The following is a 20,050-nucleotide window of genomic DNA, read 5'->3' as shown; positions in this document are numbered from 1 at the left end:
AGCAGACTTAGAGAGTCAACTAGATGAGTTGGGTCATTGAGGAAACTTGGTGGTGTGACTCGATGAGCTCACCATGCAAGAAGACCTTTTGAGAAAACTAAAAGTGTCAAATTGGTGAGCATGCTTGAACAGGCGACTTGTTGAGGTAACTTGGAAAGTTGACATTGTGAGCAAGGCTTAAGATGTGACTTGGTGAGGTGATGCAGGAGGGTCCCATTAATACCATAAACTTATAATAGAACCATAGAAATAATAGAAAATGCGTGAACAAAATGTGGCTAGTTGATTCGGCAGGTGAGTTGTTACACACTCCTTAACAAATTTTGACTTCCATGACCACCATCTTGCTGTCTTAATCAACCAACACCCTTTTTGGGATCTGGGTTAGCATGCAATTTGGCATCGTAACTCAGCTTTCAGTTCATCCCACATCAAGAGTTCTGCTTGCCAAAAATGGCCCACTTGGAGCTCGCATTTCCGTGGCACGGCTCAACAGAGCAGCTGCACCGACTTAAATATTTAAAGTTTGAGAATAGGTCGAGGGTGTTACGCCCTCGATGCCTCTAATCATTTTCTTTACCTAATAAAACTCGCACATGAGCTCCAGCTATCCTAAGAGAAACTTCAAAGGAAACCAGCTACTAGACGGTTCGATTAGTTTTTCGCCCCTATACCCAAGTCAGACGAACGATTTGCACGTCAATATCTCTGTGGGCGTCGACCAGAGTTTCCTTTGGCTTCGCCCTGCTCAGGCATACTTCAATATCTTTCGAGTCCCAAAAGTTTTTCTTGCACTCGAACCATTCATAGAAGATCAGGGTCAATCGGTAGAGCACCCCTTGAGAGGGGATCTCTCTAGTCAGCTTCCTTGCACCTCACAACAGATATCTCAACTCTCACAACGATGAAGAATGTAGCGAAATGTAATACTTAGTGTGAATTGAAAAATTCTATGAATCATCAAGTCTTTGAACACATGTTGTGCCTGAGGCCTCAGCCAAGGGCATGTCTGCTTGGGTGTCACACTACAAAATTGCCCTCCCCAATGAGGAGCAGAGATGGTCATCCATGTTCGCAAGTGGCGCGGTCAGCTGAAATAAGCATGAGGTCTGTCAATCCATCACGACGAGCAGTGGCTCACAAAGGCTAGCGTTGGTTTGCACTGATCGAACGATTCCTTGCGAGGAACTTTATTCTGGGCTCAGCGGCCTGTTGCAGTGTGGGCATGCTGCATCTCTCTACCGCATCCCCAAGTCAGGCGTGAATACCTGCTGAGTTTAAGCATATCAATAAGCAGAGGAAAAGAAACTTACCAGGATTCCCCTAGTAACGACGAGCGAACCAAGAAGAGCCCAGCATGAAAATTGACAGTCGCACCTGTCAAATTGTAGTCTATAGAAGCATCCTCAGTGATGGAGTAGGCCCAAGTCCCTTGGAAGGGGGCATAGGAGAGGGTGAGATCCACATCGAGCTCGGACCCTATCGCACCACAAGGTGTTTTCAGCAAGTCAAGTTGTTTGGGAATGCACTTCCACTTCCCTCCCAGCAATTTCAAGCACTCTTTAACTCAACACCAGCCTTTGCGAGCCACCGCTCATCGCGATAGATCGACGGACCTCATGCTCATTTCAGGCGACCGTGCCACTTGCGGACACGGATGGCCATCACCACTCCTCATTGGGGAGGGAAATTTTGTAGTGCGATGCCCAAGCAGATGAGCCCTTGGCTGAGGCCTCGGGTGCAACTTGCGTTCAAAGACTTGATGATTCACGAGATTTTGTAATTCACACTAAGATCGCATTTTGCTACATTCTTCATTGTGGCGATAACCGAGATATCCATTGCCGAGAGTCATGATTTTGTTATGTTTTTTTTATTTTGATGACCCAAGCATGCAAGGCGCTTGATCGTGCTTCCTTCTTTGGATTTCTAAGGTGCACGGTGCACCCATGTGTTGGGTGTTGACACATCCAAAAATTTGAGCACCCAATGGGTGCGACGAGGAACACTGTGGTGTGTCCAAGTGACAAGTTAATGTTAGTCCTGAGTTATAATGAGTTGTGAGTTAACACACCTGGTCAAGGCAATGGGGGGTTGCAGTAGTCCTAAATTGTTGCTGTCAAAACAACGGATCCCTGGCACAACGCCGCACACGCGATCGGACCATGAAATGTCAACGGGGCATGAGGCCCGGACCCCCTCTGAACTACAACCGAGCAGAGACCTCTTGCTCCGACGCAGATGTCATTCGAAGGCATTGATCCTAATCCAAATTACATCTGAGTCTCTTCTTCACCTCACAAGGAATCCATGCTTTCGATCATGACATTTGATGTGACCCTCGACCTTGACGGTGCTGGACCCGTAGCTTGGCCTCCGTCCAGCACATCGTTGCAGGGCCAAGTGTTCGCACATCACCAAGATTTTGGGGGTGGGGAGGAGGCTAGCTCCATCCCCTACATGATTCAGGGTCTTGAACTGATAATGATCCTATCACAGGTTCACCTATGGTAACCTTGTTACGACTTCTCCTTCCTCTAAATGATAAGGTTCAATGAACTTCTCACGATGTCACCGACAAGAACCTCCATCATCGTCATGATCTGAACACTTCATTGGATCATTCATTTGGTAGGAGCGACAGGTAGTGTATACAAAGGGCAGGGACGTAGTCAACGCGAGCTGATGACTCGTGATTACTAGGAATTCCTCGTTGAAGATCAATAATTGCAATGGTCTATCCCCATTACGATGCAATTTGGTAAGATTTCCCAAACCTTTCGGGCCAGGGAAAGAAACTCATTGGTTGCATCAGTGTAGCATGCGTGCGGCCCAGAACATCTAAGGGCATCATAGACCTATTATTGCCTCAAAATTCCATGGCCTAGGAGGCCATAGTCCCTCTAAGAAGCTAGCCGCAAAGGGGAACCTCCGCATAGCTAGTTAGCAAGCTGAGGTCTCATTTGTTAACAGAATTAACCAGACAAATTACTCCACCAACTAAGAACGGCCATGCACCACCACCCATAGAATCAAGAAAGAGCTCTCAATTTGTCAATCCTTACTATGTCTAGACCTGGTAAGTTTCCTCATGTTGTGTTAAATTAAGCCGCAGGCTCCACTCCTAGTGGTGCCCTTCCATCAATTCCTTTAAGTTTCAGCCTTGCAACCATACTCCCCCTGAAACCCAAACACTCTGATTTCTCAGAAGGTGCTGGCGAAGTCCTTAGAGCAACATCTGTCAATCCCTAGTCAACATCGTTTATAGTTGAGACTAGGACGGTATTCGATCATCTTTGAGCCCCCAACCTTCATTCTTGATTAATGAAAAAATCCTTGGTAAATGCTTTCGCAGTGGTTCATCTTCCATAAATCAAAGAATTTCACCTTTGACAATGAAATACGAATGCCCCTGACAGTCCCTATTAATCATTACTCCGGTCCCAAAGGCCAACAAAATAGGACCAAACTCCTATCGTGTTATTCCATGCTAATGTATTCAGAGTGTAGGCTTTCTTTGAGCACACTAATTTTTTCAAAGTAACGGTGCAAGAACCGCAACCCAGCCAATTAAGGCCAGGAACATGCGACCGATAGAAGGGACGTGAGGGCCAGTGCACACCTAGAAGGCGGACCGACTGTGACGACCGAAGGTCCAACTACGAGCTTTTTAACTGTAACAACTTAAATATATGCTATTGGAGCTAGAATTACCATGGTTGCTGGCACAAGAATTTCCCTCCAATGGATCCTCGTTAAGGGATTTGGATTGTACTCATTCTAATTACCAGACAACCATCCACAACCCCATTTTTTATGAGGTCGGTAGAGGAGAAAAAGATTGTCATTGGTTAGGAGATGTGAATTCATGGAGCCAAGGGAGGGAAATGGTCATCGATCTCATCCGATCAACTGGATGAATTTCACCTTGAAGGGGCCCAATCCAAAAGTTTCGGAGGTCATCTCCTGGAACTGTCACGAACAAAGGCCAGTCTTACATGAAAACTCTGCTATTGCACAAACATAGGTTGCAATTATAGAGAAATTGCAAGGCCGTCACAATGACCCGAGGCCAATGCTCTGACTACTAAGTCACTTTTCTCTCACAATCACCATGCCCCCATTCACAAAGAGATCTCTCGATTCACTTGTGATGACACACAATCCAAGTGCTAGATGCAAGCTACCCCTTGAAAGGCCACTTTCCAAGACATCTCGATGACACATTGGAATGACAACCACTGTCGACGCATTCCCAATGTTGTGCCAATCGAGTTGGCACAGAGGCGACCTTAGGGAGTTATTGCATAGCAATCGGGAGATGCTTTCGTACCCATCTCTCACAAAAACCAATGTTAGCTAAAAAAATTTAGAATCCAAGGCTTGTATTCATCAATATCATCGGCACTGGGTCTATATTCAAAGGCCACAAAGAGGTTCTGATAAGAGAAGCTCCCCTGCTTGCTTGCACAGACATCCCAAATGCTAGACACAAGCTCTTGCCCTTAGCATCGCTCTGCAGATCACCACAATGACACATTGGAATGACAATTGTTGTCGAACAACTCCCAAATTTGTGTTGATAGAGTGAGAAAGAAGAGCCAGATCGAGTTGAACAAAAAATTTGTGTCGAAAAAAAATTTGCTAGAGAGCCAAGAACTCATAGAAAATTGCCATTATACCAAGCAACTTCAGAGTGCTAGACAAGGGCTCATGTTTAGATCAAGTTTTAAAATCACCAAAAAGACACGCCATGGATTGGCAACCACTGCCTGACCTTTTCCAAAATTGAGTCATCAGAAAACATCATCTAAAGGAGAGATGAGGAAAAGCACTCAAAGATCGCTTCATGCCCCTTTCATTGATTCAATATTAGCATACACCATTTGAAAACCCAACAATTCGATCTGCCTACACACCAATGTTGAGTCAATGAAAGGGGCATGGGAGAGGCTTGCGGCAACCACCTCTCCTATATAAGCTATTAGTGTGAGAGACTCTTTAAGTGGAAGTGTACTCTTTAAGTCTTCTCATCAAGTCGAGCCACCAAGTACTCTCACCAAGTTGACTCTTTGAGTCCCTTCATCAAGTCACCCCACCAAGTACTCTCACCAAGTCAACTCTTTAGGTCCGTTAACCAAGTCACCCCGCCAAGTCGAACCTTTAAGTTTGTTCATCAGGTCACCCTACCAAGTACTCTCACCAAGTCAACTCTTTAAGTCCTTTCATCAAGTCACCCAACCAAGTCGACTCTTTAAGTCCGTTCATCAAGTCACCAGAACAAGTACTCTCACCAAGTCAACTCTTCATGTCCATTCATTGAGTCACCCCACCAGGTCGGCCAACCAAGTACTCCCACCAAGTTGACTCTTTAAGTATGTTCATCAGTTCACCTTGCCAAGTACTCTCACCAAGTGAACTCTTTAAGTTTGCGCATCAAGTTGAGCCACCAAGTACTCTCGCCAAGTTGAATCTTTGAGTCTATTGATCAAGTCACCCCACCAAGTGCTCTCACCAAGTCAACTCGTTAGGTCCGTTCACCAAGTCACCCTGCCAAGTCGACCCTTCAAGTTTGTTCATCAAGTCATGCCACCAAGTACTCTCACCAAGTTAACTCTTTAAGTCCTTTCATCAAGTCACCCCACCAATTTGACTCTTTAAGTCCATTCATCAAGTCACCAGAACAAGTACTCTCACAAAGTCGACTCTTTATGTCTATTCATCAAGTCACCCCACCAGTTCAGCCAACCAAGTACTTCCACCAAGTTGATTTTTTAAGTCCGTTCATCAGTTCACCCTGCCAAGTACTCTCACCAAGTGGACTCTTTAAGTTTGCTCATCAAGTCGAGCCACCAAGTCAACTCTTTGAGTCCGTTCATCAAGTAACCCATCAAGAACTCTAACCAAGTCAATTCTTCAAGTGCGTTCATCAAGTCACCCCACCATGTACTCTCACCAAGTCGACTCTTTAAGTCTATTCATCAAGTCACCCCACCAATTACTCTCACCAAGTTAACTCTTTAGGTCTGTTCATAGAGTCACCCCACCAAGTCGACCCTTCAAGTGCATTCATCAAGTCACCCTACCAAGTCGACTCTTTAAGTTCGTTCATCAAGTCACCCCGCCAGGTCAACCCACAAAGTACTCTCACCAAGTTGACTCTTTAAGTTCGTTCATCAAGTCACCCTGCCAGTTCGGCCCACCAAGTTGACTCTTTAAGTTCATTCATCAAGTCACTCTACCATGTCGGCCCACCAAGTTGAGTCTTTTAGTTCGTTCATCAAGTCACCCTGCCAGGTTAGCCCACCAAGTACTCTCACCAAGTCAACTCTTTAAGTTTTTTCATCAAGTCACCCCGCCATGTCGGCCCACCAAGTACTCTCACCAAGTTTACTCTTTAAGTTCATTCATTAAGTCGCTCCACCAGGTCGGTCCACCACGTACTCTCACCAAGTCGACCCTTTAAGTTCATTCATCAAGTCACCCCTCCAGTTTGACCCACCAAGTACTCTCACAAAGTTGACTCTCTAAGTTTGTTCATCAAGTCACCCTGCTAGGTTAACCCACCAAGTACTCTCACCAAGTCACCCTACCAGTTCGACCCACCAAGTCAACTCTTTAAGTTCGTTCATGAAGTCACTCGACCAAGTCAGCCCACCAAGTTGACTCTTTAAGTTCTTTCATCAAGTCACGTGACCAGGTCAACCCACCAAGTACTCTCACCAAGTTGACTCTTTAAGTTTGTTCATCAAGTCACCCTGCCAGTTTGGCCCACCAAGTACTCTCACCAAGTCGACACTTTATGTTTGTTCATCAAGTCACCCTGCCAGGTCAGCCCACCAAGTCGACTCTTTAAGTTTGTTCATCAAGTCACCCTGCCAGGTCGGCCCACCAAGTCGACTCTTTAGGTTCGTTCATCAAGTCACCCCACCAAGTACTCTCACCAAGTTGACTCTTTAAGTTCGTTCATCAAATCACCCCAATATGTCTGCCCACCAAGTACTCTCACCAAGTCGACTCTTTAGGTTCATTCATCAAGTCACCCTGCCAAGTCGGCCCACCAATTGGACTCTTTAAGTTCGTTTATCAAGTCACCCAGCCAGGTCGGCCCACCAAGTCACCAAGTGCTCTCACCAAGTCAACTCTCTAAGTTCATTCATCAAGTCACCTCACCAGTTCGGTGCACCAAGTCGACTCTTTAAGTTTGTTCATCAAGTCACCCCGCAAGGTCGGCCCACCAAGTACTCTCGCCAAGTTGACTCTTTAAGTTCATTTAGGCTAGCCAAGTCCGCTGGCCAAGTCATCTCACCACTAGGGTAGCTAGCTTTGCTCGCCGAGGCATCTCACCATGTGGGCTCACCAAGTCAGCCCAGAAAGTCACCTCAACGAGTTGACTCTTTAAGTCTGCTCACCATGTCAAGTCACCACATTGACTTACCATGTCACCTTACCAAGTTGGCCCACCCGATCACATCTTAAAGTCTTCTCACCATGTCAGATTTCTAGCTGAATTCCCCAAGTCAGCTCTCCAAGGTGGCTCACAAGTCAAAAGTTTAAGTGTTCCCATGGGGTCGAGTCTTTAGGTTCGCTCACCAAGTCTGCTCGCTAGGTCGGCTCACCGAGTCAAGTCGTCTCACCCAGTTGACTTACCATCTTTCCTCACCGTCAATTTACTTCTGTGGCTCATGAAATCATGCCACCTAACCAATGTCAATTTTTGGCTCCGTTGCCAAATTTAGCAAAAATGGGGTCGTGGATGGCTATTTGGTTACATTTTTCAATGAATTGATTTTTTTAAGGCACTTGTCTCCGTGAATGCATATTTTCGAATGCAGAGCAAGCCTTGCACTAATATCTTAAATAGGAGACGCAGTGTGCTCGAAATAAAGTCGAGTCATAATTTTCAAATCGGGTAGCCTTGGATATAAAATGGAAGTTGAGCCGTTCTACCCGAGCCATAATTTTCAAATTGGGTTGCCTATGATACAAAATTCAAGCCGAGCCATAATTTTCAAATTTGTGTAACTTGCGATATAAAATGTGTACCCGAGCCATTCTACTTGAGTCATAATTCTAAAATTGGGTAGCTTTTGATATAAAATGGTCGTCGAGCCATTCTAGTCGGTCTCCAAAAATTGATCAATTTACTCCCCTGACTGATGCAATCAAATTGCCTAACCAATGCCAATCTTTGTCTCCGTTGACAACCTCATTAAAAATGGGGTCATGGATGGCTATTCGGTCACATTTTTCATTGAATTGGGTTTTAAGGTACTTGTCCACTGAATGTACATTTCTAATGTACAGTAAACCTTGCACTAATAGCTTATATAGGGGAGGTAGTGTGCTTGAAAAATGGTGGTCGAGCCATTCTAGCTGACCTGATCTGGGTGAGCCATGCTGGCTGACCCGATCTGGCTGAGCTGTTCTGGGCGAGCCATGCTGGCCGACCCCATTTGGGCAAGCCATTCTGGCCAACCCGATCTGGGCGAGCCATGCTGGCTGACCTGATCTGGCTGAGCCATTTTGGCCTACCTGATCTGGGCGAGACATGCTGGCCAACTCGATCTAAGCGAGCCGTTCTGGCCTACCCGATCTGGGCGAGCTAATCTGGCTGACCCGATCTGGCCGAGCTCCAAAAATGGTGTCGTGGATGGCTGTTTGGTCACATTTTTCATTGAAAATGATTTTTAAGGGATTTGTCCGTCCTATCATAGATTTCAAATCTAGAAGGAGCCTCACACTAATAGCTTATATAGGAGAGGTGGTTTTCGCGAGCCTCTCCCATGCCCCTTTCATTGACTCAACATTGGTGTGTAGGCGGATCGAATTGTTGGGTTTTCAAATGGTGTATGCTGATATTGAATCAATGAAAGGGGCATGAAACGATCTCTGAGTTCTTTTCCTCATCTCTCCTTTAGATGATGTTTTCTGATGACTCAATTTTGGAAAAGGCGAGGCAGCGGTTGCCGATCCATGGCATGTCTTTTTGGTGATTTTAAAACTTGATCTAAACATGAGCCCTTGTCTAGCAGTCTGACGTTGCTTGGTATAATGGAAATTTTCTATGAGTTCTTGGCTCTCTAGCAATTTTTTGTTCGACACAAATTTTTTGTTCAACTCGATCTGGCTCTTCTTTCTCACTCTATCGACACAAATTTGGGAGTTGTTCGACAACAATTGTCATTCCAATGTGTCATTGCGGTGATCTGCAGAGCGATGCTAAGGGCAAGATCTTGTGTCTAGCATTTGGGATGTCTGTGCAAGCAAGCAGGGGAGCTTCTCTTATCGGAACCTCTCTGTGGCCTTTGAATATAGACCCAGTGCCGACAATATGGATGAATTCAAGCCTTGGATTCTAAATTTTTTCAGCTAACATTTGTTTTTGTGAGAGATGGGTACGAAAGAATCTCCCGATTGCTATGCAATAACTCCCTAAGGTCGCCTCTGTGCCAACTCGATCGAAACAACATTGGGAATGGGTCGACAACGGTTGTCATTCCAATGTGTCATCGGGATGTCTTGGAAAGTGGCCTTTCAAGGGGTAGCTTGCATCTAGCACTTGGATTGTGTGTCATCGCAAGTGAATCGGTAGATCTCTCTGTGAATGGGGGCATGGTGATTGCGCGAGAAAATTGACTTAGTAGTTGGAGCATTGGCCTCGGGTCATTGTGACGGCCTTGCAATTTCTCTATAATTGCAACCTATGTTTGTGCAATAGCAGAGTTTTCATGTAAGCCTGGCCTTTGTTCGTGACAGTTCCAGGAGATGACCTCCAAAACTTTTGGATTGGGCCCCTTCAAGGTGAAATTCATCCAGTTGATCGGATGAGATCGATGACCATTTCTCTCCCTTGGCTCCATGAATTCACATCTCCTAACCGATGATAATCTTTTGCTCCTCTACCGACCTCATAAAAAATGGGGTTGTGGATGGCTGTCTGGTAATTAGAATGAGTACAATCCAAATCCCTTAACGAGGATCCATTGGAGGGCAAGTCTTGTGCCAGTAGCCATGGCAATTCTAGCTCCAATAGCGTATATTGAAGTTGTTACAGTTAAGAAGCTCGTAGTTGGACCTTGGGTCGTCACAGTCGGTCCGCCTTCTAGGTGTGCACTGGCCCTCACGTCCCTTCTATCAGCCGCATGTTCTTTGCCTAAATTGACTGGGTTGCGGTTTTGGCACCGTTACTTTGAAAAAATTAGTGTGCTCAAAGAAAGCCTACGCTCTGAATACATTAGCATGGAATAACACGATAGGAGTCTGGTCCTGTATCGTTGGCCTTTGGGACCGGAGTAATGATTAATAGGGACTGTCAGGGGAATTCGTATTTCATTGTCAAAGGTGAAATTCTTTGATTTATGGAAGATGAACCACTGCGAAAGCATTTACCAAGGATTTTTTTCATTAATCAAGAATGAAAGTTGGGGGCTCGAAGACGATCGAATACTGTCCTAGTCTCAACTATAAACGATGTTGACCAGGGATTGACAGATGTTGCTCTAAGGACTTCGCCAACACCTTTTGAGAAATCAGAGTGTTTGGGTTCCAGGGGGAGTATGGTTGCAAGGCTGAAACTTAAAGGAATTGATGGAAGGGCACCACTAGGAGTGGAGCCTGCGGCTTAATTTAACACAACATGAGGAAACTTACCAGGTCCAGACATAGTAAGGATTGACAAATTGAGAGCTCTTTCTTGATTCTATGGGTGGTGGTGCATGGCCGTTCTTAGTTGGTGGAGTAATTTGTCTGGTTAATTCTGTTAACAAATGAGACCTCAGCTTGCTAACTAGCTACGCAGAGGTTCCCCTTTGCGGCTAGCTTCTTAGAGGGACTATGGCCTCCTAGGCCATGGAATTTTGAGGCAATAATAGGTCTATGATGCCCTTAGATGTTCTGGGCCGCACACATGCTACACTGATGCAACCAATGAGTTTCTTTCCCTGGCCCGAAAGGTTTGGGAAATCTTACCAAATTGCATCGTGATGGGGATAGACCATTGCAATTATTGATCTTCAACGAGGAATTCCTAGTAAGCACGAGTCATCAACTCGCGTTTACTACGTCCCTGCCCTTTGTATACACCACCTGTCGCTCCTACCAAATGAATGATCCAATGAAGTGTTCAGATCACGACGATGATGGAGGTTCTTGTCGGTGACATCGTGAGAAGTTCATCGAACCTTATCATTTAGAGGAAGGAAAAGTCGTAACAAGGTTACCGTAGGTGAACCTGCGATAGGATCATTATTAGTTCAAGACCCTAAATCATGTAGGGGATGGAGCTGGCCTCCTCCCCACCCCCAAAATCTTGGTGATGTGCGAACACTTGGCCCTGCAACGATGTGCTGGACGGAGGCCAAGCTACGGGTCCAGCACCATCAAGGTCGAGGGTCACATCGAATTCCGTGATCAAAAGCGTGGATTCCTCGTGAGGTGAAGAAGAGACTCAGATGTAATTTGGATTAGGATCGATGCCTTTGAACGACATCTGCGTCGGAGCAAGAGGTCTCTGCTCGGTTGTAGTTCGGAGGGGGTCCGGGCCTCGTGCCCCATTGACATTTCATGGTCCGATCGCGTGCGCGGCGTTGTGCCAAGGATCCATTATTTTGACAGCAACAATTTAGGACTACCGCAACCCCCCATTGCCTTGACCAGGTGTGTTAACTCACAACTCATTATAACTCAGGACTGACATTAACTTGTCGCTTGGACACACCACAGCGTTCCTCGTCGCACCCATTGGGTGCTCAAATTTTTGGATGTGTCAACACCCAACACACGGGTGCACCGTGCACCTTAGAAATCCAAAGAAGGAAGCACGATCAAGCGCCTTGCACGCTTGGGTCATCAAAAGAAAAAAAACATAACAAAATCATGACTCTCGGCAATGGATATCTCGGTTATTGCCACAATGAAGAATGTAGCAAAATGCGATACTTAGTGTGAATTACAAAATCTCGTGAATCATCAAGTCTTTGAACGCAAGTTGCACCCGAGGCCTCAGCCAAGGGCTCATCTACTTGGGCATCGCACTACAAAATTTCCCTCCCCAATGAGGAGTGGTGATGGCCATCCGTGTCCGCAAGTGGTGTTGGTGTTTGAAAATTTTACCCATTTCCAATTACCCTGATGAGAACAAGATGCATCTAGGGGCAGCTAACTCCCAGTATCAACACATCCATTCAGGCACCAGGCCAACTATACGGCCGTAGTCCTTCTACACTTCAGGCTCTGCAAAACCTAGGCGGGTGAACCTCTTTAGAACTGACTATTTGACCAGTGCAATAAGCATATTCAGGATCTATAAAAATAGATGAAACCCCTAATCCTTCTATGCTTAACCAGGAGATCACAAGCATGAAATAGCTAAGGACATGACTCATGAAATTGGAAAGCTAAGTGTGGGTTATACTTTGAATACCTTTCAACAATAAAATGAAGATGATTTAATAGATTGGTATCAGCAAGACCCAAGTATGAGCAATAGAACTTAATGATCCTATCTCTGACCAGTGCCTTATCTATTGGGCAAATAAATGAATCATAACCATACATCTCTTGGAAACATCAAACGTATCTCTACATTAAGATCCTTGATCTATCTTTCACCTTGTGAATAGACATCTGCTACAGAATGAATCTCATACTCAGAAAATCCTATCATGAAATCTGCAAACCCTGTGACAAATATCAAGCAATTACATGGTTCTTTGTTCCATAAGCAAGACATTTTAACCACATACATTTCAAAATGTAATGCAACCTAATTCATGCTCTTTGATCACAAATTAGAAGAAATAACAGAGCCATAATCAGGAGACAAGATTCAAATTGAACTTCAAACTTTTGCTGCAATTTATTTGTTTTCCTTGAAATCAAATACATGAAATGTACAAAAAATAACTCATAGATCACCTCACAGAAAAGAACTATCTGCAAAACTTAAAATGCTGTTCAATACAAGAAGAAATGCTGAAGAATGGTTTTTCAGTGCCAAAACTGAAAAAAAAAAAAAATGAAGAAAGAAAGAAAGATATAGCAAGAAATGAATTCCCGGATCTGATATGCAATTGCCAGGTGTCCACTTGAAATCCAATCCTCTGTAATTGAAAAACCTCTTTCTTCTTTCATCCCTTCTAATCTGATTTTTTTTCATCATTAATCTGTAACAAACTTGCAAAATATCCTTGCCTAATGATGAAAACCCTTTACTTGCCAAAATATCTGATTGCCCCATGAAAAAGCCAGTGAAAATGAGTTTTTACTGAGTAAATCAGAACAAATTCAACCCTAACTACATTTCCATTGCCTTCTACTGATATCCAAGTCATTATCTTGATAAAAAACAAATCTGAACTTCCTGGTATGAATATGGTGGCAGTTTAGGTACCTGATAGAAAACTTTGTGTAGCTCAAACTGACTGATACCTGTGCAAAAACTGACTCCATAATTGGAAAGTTCGTCTTCTCCCAATTCCGGCGATATATAACATCGCCTATCTGGCCTCTCGAAAACCTCCAGAATCTTATTTCAAAAAATAGTCCTCTGCTAGAAGGTTCATGCTTGCAACTTTGATTTTTTTATAAAATTTTAAAAAATCTAAAGTATAAACTTTAGAAAATGTCCCATTTGATTTTCAAACTTGACATGGGCATTTTCAACAAAAATAATAATAAAATATTATTATTTTAAACTTCTCAATATTTCCCTCACCCTTTTAATCCGTGGTCAACCTAAAGTTTGACCAAGTGACACCTGTCACTTACTGATTCGCTGATGGAATTGCACGTGGGACCCACGCAATATTTTGGATCTCGTCGGATTTTGGGTTTTCCGGTGACATCGCTACCTCGCTAGCCAGAATTGCCAAGATTTTTCGGCTGGCGAAGTAGCGAGGCGCCGGATTCTTGGATTTTCCGATTGTGCTGATGTCATCGGTTTTAAATGCATTTGCCTTCAAAATTATGCTTTATTTGAATCTAGCTGATGTCAGCACCCTTTGGGTCGGATTGGGGGTCAACGGAACACAAGCCTTGCCTTTACAAAAGCCAGCCTTTAATTCACAATATGGTATGAGTGCTTTACAATTTAAAGACATGAGATTCTTTCCCCACGGCAAATGTGGGATAAACTATTTTTAAATGTTTTTTCCTGTGTCCCATGTCTGAAAACGTGGATCATTTCTTATCACTGGTTGTGTGTGATCTTGTGCTGCTTGGAAAGGCATGTAACATTTTCTCATTGCAATGTCATCTCCTGTGTTTTCTTTGGTGTTTTGCCTTAACTGGGGAATTCCTTCATACTACAAATTCAGCAATAGACTGATGCCTCTTCATTTCCATGCCTTGGTCGTTTTCATGGTGTGGGCGGCTCAGATTATGGATGGTTTCTTGTTTAATGCTATAACTTGCTTTGAAAACGTGGACCCCTGTTTAAAAAATGTGAGCATCCTTATGTAATGTGGCTGTGAGGGAGCCTACAAGCCATGACATTTGCAAAAACGTGGATCACTTAAGTATCACGTTGAACTCCTTTTAGCTTCTACCCTGCACGTGGATGACTCCTTTTCATGAGCAACTTTGTTCTGTAGGAGTGTAGATGTGGAAGTGTTGCCATTTCATTAATTCAGCTGTTCCTTTTCATTAGACATGCTCTATGCTGCATATTATTTGCTTGGTTTCTCTTGGCTCCATCAAAAAAATATTGGCATCTTAGTATGATTTTGCTGTTTGAGTTCTATTCTTGAATGTTGAACTTGGAGATCCTTCAATCTGAGATCCCCTTTACCTCACCTCCATATGACCCGGATATTTATTTTATTGTCTTCAACAGAAGTATAAAATTGTTTTCTCTTTTGTCCGGTCATTGTGGGCAATAACATAATTGTTTTTTCTTATTTCTTTACCTCTCCATTATGCGTAGGATCCCTTTGCAATGTGAGCTTTCTCCTTATTCCTTTTAGACAATATGATAAACATATGAAATGCATTTCAGTGATTAACATTATTACTTGAGCTTTATCAATCCTAGTAGATTGAGCCGGGCCTCAAGTGGGTGCGGCTAAAAAATTTCGTTTCCAAACAATTGATTCGGCCAATTGATCCCATGACTCCATTGCAATGACTGGAATTAAAAAATCACAAGAACATTACTTTAAAACTCCTTTTTAAATCATTTCCGCACCATTGTGAAAATTGTGTCAGGAGGCCTGCCAGGTGGCTGTAAAAGCTAACTTAATCAAGTAACCAGGTTGTAAAAATTGGCATGAGTGTTCAATCCTATATACTTTACCACACTGCAAATTTTTAGCCCATGACGAATTTCCAGTCAAAAGATTTTAATTGCCGAACATCCATACTTCAAATATCCTGCAAGCAGACAATGTTAAAAAACATAAACTGGGCTCGGATTCGGCATCATAAACTAGGTTATTGATCACTTGGGCTTCTGAAAACTGGGATATAGGTTCTTTGCCATGAGGAGAATGGAATTCTATAGTTTGGGCTCTTGAAAAATCACCGGGCACATTTGGCAAATTTCCGAAAATAGGCACTTGGAAATTTTAACTGGCAAATGTGTCAAAAAGTGATTTTTGGCAAATGTACGAACATAAGAAAGTATGCAAATGGATTCATCATGACTTAAGAATTGGCATACTTCAAGAATTTCTAGGACACAACACAATGGTACAATCCATTTAGGCTATCCAATCACAGGATCAAAGTTATAACATGCCGAACAGGGGTATGGATCAATCTGGATACCTTAGCCGTAACAAAACAATGCAAACTGGGTTTTTGATCATGTTAGCAAACTGATCAAATGGATTTGACATGATCTCAAAATTGGAATATATGAAGTGTCTTACCCCTAGAACACAATGCAAAAAGAATTTTTTCATTTGGGTCAACTGGGTCAAAGATATGATTGGTCGAACAGGGCTTCCCAGAATTGTGAACAACTAGTTAAATGCACAAAGTAGTGAATGACCAACTTTGTGGGGTGCAAAACCTAGTCAAACGGATTCGAAATGACTTGAAAATTGAAACATAGGTTCTCTATTATGGACACTAAATATCCCCAAAGTGACTAGTCATGACACAGTCCTGGGTAAAAGATATTCAGATGCAAACTGGGCCTCTGATCGCTATTTGACACTTGGGCAGAATTGCAAATTTTGACACTAGCTAGAAATGGGACTTCGCAGAATGGTTCGAAATGTCAGTTTAACTTCATAGAACACATAGATGCAATAAATGAAAGGTGTTAGAAACATTAAACACCTCTTAGGCCTCAGACTAACAACTGGGTACAATCTCATTTAAAAGCATTTATAGGGCTAATTTTTCTCAACAGGGTTCAAAATTGACCATGCAATTTTTAGCGCCAACAAGTGGCACGGTCGACTGAAATGAGCATGAGGTCCGTCGATCTATCACGATGAGCGGTGGCTCACAAAGGCCGGTGTTGAGTTAAAGAGTGCTTGAAATTGCTGGGAGGGAAGTGGAAGTGCATTCCCAAACAACCTGACTCGCCGACAACACCTTGTGGTGCGATAGGGTCCTAGCTCGATGGGGATCTCACCCTCTCCTACGCCCCCTTCCAAGGGACTTGGGCCTAGTCCATCACTGAGGATGCTTCTATAGACTACAATTTGATAGGCGCGACTGTCAATTTTCATGCTGGGCTCTTCTTGGTTCGCTCGTCGTTACTAGGGGAATCCTGGTAAGTTTCTTTTCCTCTGCTTATTGATATGCTTAAACTCAGCAGGTATTCACGCCTGACTTGGGGATGCAGTACAGAGATGCAGCATGCCCGCACTGCAACAGGCCACTGAGCCCAGAATAAATTTCCTCGCGAGGAATCGTTCGATCAGTGCAAACCAACGCTGGCCTTTGTGAGCCACTGCTCGTCGTGACGGATCGACGGACCTCATGCTTATTTCAGCTGACCGCGCCACTTGCAAACACGGATGACCATCTCTTCTCCTCATTGAGGAGGGCAATTTTGTAGTGCGACACCCAAGCAGACATGCCCTTGGCTGAGGCCTCAGGCGCAACTTGTGTTCAAAGACTTGATGATTCATAGAATTTTGCAATTCACACTAAGTATTACATTTCGCTACATTCTTCATCGTGGCGAGAGCTGAGATATCTGTTGCCAAGAGTCATGATTTTGTTATGTTTTTTTCTTTCGGCGATCCAAGCACACAAGGTGCTAGATCACGCTTCCTTCTTTAGATTTCTAAGGTGCGCGGTGCACCCGTGTGTTGGGTGTTGACACATCTTGAACCTTGAGCACCCAATGGTGTGATGAGGAACGCTGTGGCGTGTCCCCGCCTTGTCACCTCACAAAGGTGGGAGTCAATGCATGGGAGAGCCGTATCATCGGATGGGGCCCCTACCCCACAAATCATGCGAGTGCACCCATCCTAAGCATAGAATGTTGCAAGCGATGAGTTAACGTCAGTCCCGAGTTATAACGAGTTGCGAGTTAAAACACCTAGGCAAGGCAATGGGGGGTTGCGGTAGTCCCAACTTGCCGCCGTCGAAATGATGGATCCGTGGCAAAGCATCGCGCACATGATCAGACCATGTAATCTCAATGGGGCATGAGGCCCAGACCCCCCCTAAACTACAACCAAGGAGAGACCTCTCGCTCTGATGCAGACATCATCCAAAGGCATCGATCCTAATCCAAATTGGATCCGAGTCTCTTCTTTGCCCCGCAGGGAATCCACACTTTTGATCACGACATTTGATGTGACCCTCAACCTTGACGACGCTAGACCCGTAGCTTGGCCACCATCCAGCACATCGCTGCAGAGCCAAGTGTTCGTACGTCGCCAAGATTTTAGGGGCGGGGAGGAGGCCAGCTCAATCCCCTACACGATTCAGGGTCTCAAACCGATAATGATCCTACCGCAGGTTCACCTATGATAACCTTGTTACAACTTCTCCTTCCTCTAAATGATAAGGTTCAATGAGCTTCTCATGACGTCACCGATAGGAACCACTGTCGCCGCCGTGATCCAAACACTTCACCGGATCATTCAATCGGTAGGAGTGACTGGCGGTGTGTACAAAGGGCAGGGACATAGTCAACGCGAGTTGATTACTCATGCTTACTATGAATTCCTTGTGGAAGATCAATAATTGGAATGGTCTATCCCCATCACGATGCAATTTGGCAAGATTTCCCAAACCTTTCGGGCCATGGAGAGAAACTCGTTGGTTGCATCAGTGTAGAGTGCGTGTGGCCCAGAACATCTAAGGGCATCATAGACTTGTTATTGCCTCAAACTTCCATGGCCTAGGAGGCCATACTCCCTCTAGGAAGCTGGTCGTGAAGGGGAATCTCCACATAGCTAGTTAGCAGGTTGAGGTCTTGTTTGTTAATGAAATTAGCTAGACAAATCACTCCACCATCTAAGAATGGCCATGCACCACCACCCTTAGAATCAAGAAAGAGCTCTCAATCTATCAATCCTCACTATGTCTGGACCTGGTAAGTTTCCCTGTGTTGAGTCAAATTAAGCCGCAGGCTCCACTCCTGGTGGTGCCCTTCCATTAATTCCTTTAAGTTTCAGACTTGTGATCATACTCCCCTTGGAACCCAAACACTCTGATTTCTCAGAAGGTGCTGGCAGAGTCCTTAGAGCAACATCCACCGATCCCTGGTCGGCATCGTTTACGGTTGAGACTAGAACAGTATCTGATCGTCTTCGAGCCCCCAACTTTCATTCTTGATTAATAAAAACATCCTCGGCAAATGCTTTTGTAGTGGTTCATCTTCCATAAATCCAAGAACTTTACCTCTGACAAGGAAATACAAATGCCCCTGACAGTCCCTATTAATCATTACTCTGGTCCCGAAGGCCAATGGAACAGGACCAGACTCCTATCGCATTATTCCATGCTAATGTATTCAGAGTGTAGGATTACTTTGAGCACTCCAATTTTTTCAAAGTAACAGTGCCAAAACTGTGACCCAGCCAATTAAGGCCAGGAACATGCTACTGGCAGAAGGGACGTGAGGGCCAGTGCACACCTAGAAGGTGGACCAACCGTGACGACCCAAGGTCCAACTAGGAGGTTTTTAACTGCAACAACTTAAATATACGCTATTGGAGCTAGAATTACCATGGCTGCTAGCACCAGACTTGCCCTCTAATAGATCCTGGTTAAGGGATTTAGATTATACTCATTCCAATTACTAGACTCGATAAGCCCAGTATTGTTATTTATTGTCACTACCTCCCTGTGTCAGGATTGGGTAATTTGCGTGCCTGCTGCCTTCCTTGGATGTGGTAGCTGTTTCTCAAGCTCCCTCTCTGGAATTGAACCCTAATTCTCCATCACCCATCACCACCATGGTAGGCCTCTATCCTACCATCCAAAGTCGATAGGGCAAAAATTTGAATGAAGCATCGCCAACACAAAGGCCGTGCGATCCGTCGAGTTATCATGAATCACCAAAATAGAAGGCGAGCCTACGCTGACCTTTTATCTAATAAATGCATCAATTTTGAGAGTCAAGATTTGGTGCATGTATTAGCTATAGAATTACTATGGTTATCTGAGTAGCAAAGTACCATCAAAGAAACTATAACTGATTTAATGAGCCATTCGTAGTTTTACAGTCTGAAATAGTTCATACTTAGACATGCATTGATTAATCTTTGAGACAAGCATATGACTACTGGCAGGATCGACCAGGTAGCTTCTAACAATGAGGGGACCCCCAAGACCTACTACATCCAAGGGGATTCCCGCCATGATGGGAAACCAAAATTTGCATTCGCTCCATCATGCATCCAAACATAATCCCCCGCACATGCAACAAGAATGACGTTCATAGCACGAGCAGGACTCGTAATGGTCAAAGATTTCACACAAGAGGAAAGTGTCCCATCGTCAATCAGAGAGGGCCAAACAGGGAGCCTTGGTTCAGAGGCATTTGGGAAGAACGTCCCGTACGGAACCCTTTACCCTCGAGCTCGCTGTTGCCACTACTCGAAAAGAAGCCTCAAGTCTGTACGAGATG

The 20,050-nt window shown here is 44.3% G+C and overlaps 4 non-coding genes and 3 pseudogenes across 4 annotated transcripts; 3 read left to right on the top strand and 4 right to left on the bottom strand.

Moving 5' to 3' along the window:
* The first annotated feature begins 869 nt into the window (after window positions 1-869).
* On the top strand, window positions 870-1,023 carry LOC149574690 (5.8S ribosomal RNA). Its single transcript, XR_016361325.1, has one exon. It is a non-coding gene; the product is annotated as a 5.8S ribosomal RNA (ribosomal RNA).
* Window positions 1,024-1,700: 677 nt separating this feature from the next.
* LOC149574689 (5.8S ribosomal RNA) lies at window positions 1,701-1,853 on the bottom strand. The gene has a single exon (XR_016361341.1). It is a non-coding gene; the product is annotated as a 5.8S ribosomal RNA (ribosomal RNA).
* A 629-nt stretch (window positions 1,854-2,482) lies between these two features.
* Window positions 2,483-3,860, bottom strand: LOC149574688 (18S ribosomal RNA; annotated as a pseudogene).
* Window positions 3,861-9,871: 6,011 nt separating this feature from the next.
* LOC149574687 (18S ribosomal RNA) lies at window positions 9,872-11,250 on the top strand (annotated as a pseudogene).
* A 629-nt stretch (window positions 11,251-11,879) lies between these two features.
* Window positions 11,880-12,033, top strand: LOC149574686 (5.8S ribosomal RNA). The gene has a single exon (XR_016361313.1). It is a non-coding gene; the product is annotated as a 5.8S ribosomal RNA (ribosomal RNA).
* A 4,986-nt stretch (window positions 12,034-17,019) lies between these two features.
* On the bottom strand, window positions 17,020-17,173 carry LOC149574685 (5.8S ribosomal RNA). The gene has a single exon (XR_016361274.1). It is a non-coding gene; the product is annotated as a 5.8S ribosomal RNA (ribosomal RNA).
* A 741-nt stretch (window positions 17,174-17,914) lies between these two features.
* Window positions 17,915-19,725, bottom strand: LOC149574684 (18S ribosomal RNA; annotated as a pseudogene).
* Between the last annotated feature and the right edge of the window lie 325 nt (window positions 19,726-20,050).

The sequence above is a fragment of the Cupressus sempervirens genome, chromosome 2 (assembly GCF_028749045.1).
Source record: "Cupressus sempervirens isolate cs-2001-9-10 chromosome 2, ASM2874904v1, whole genome shotgun sequence".
NCBI classification, from domain to species: Eukaryota; Viridiplantae; Streptophyta; class Pinopsida; order Cupressales; family Cupressaceae; genus Cupressus; species Cupressus sempervirens.
This window is presented reverse-complemented; position numbering and strand designations above follow the sequence as displayed.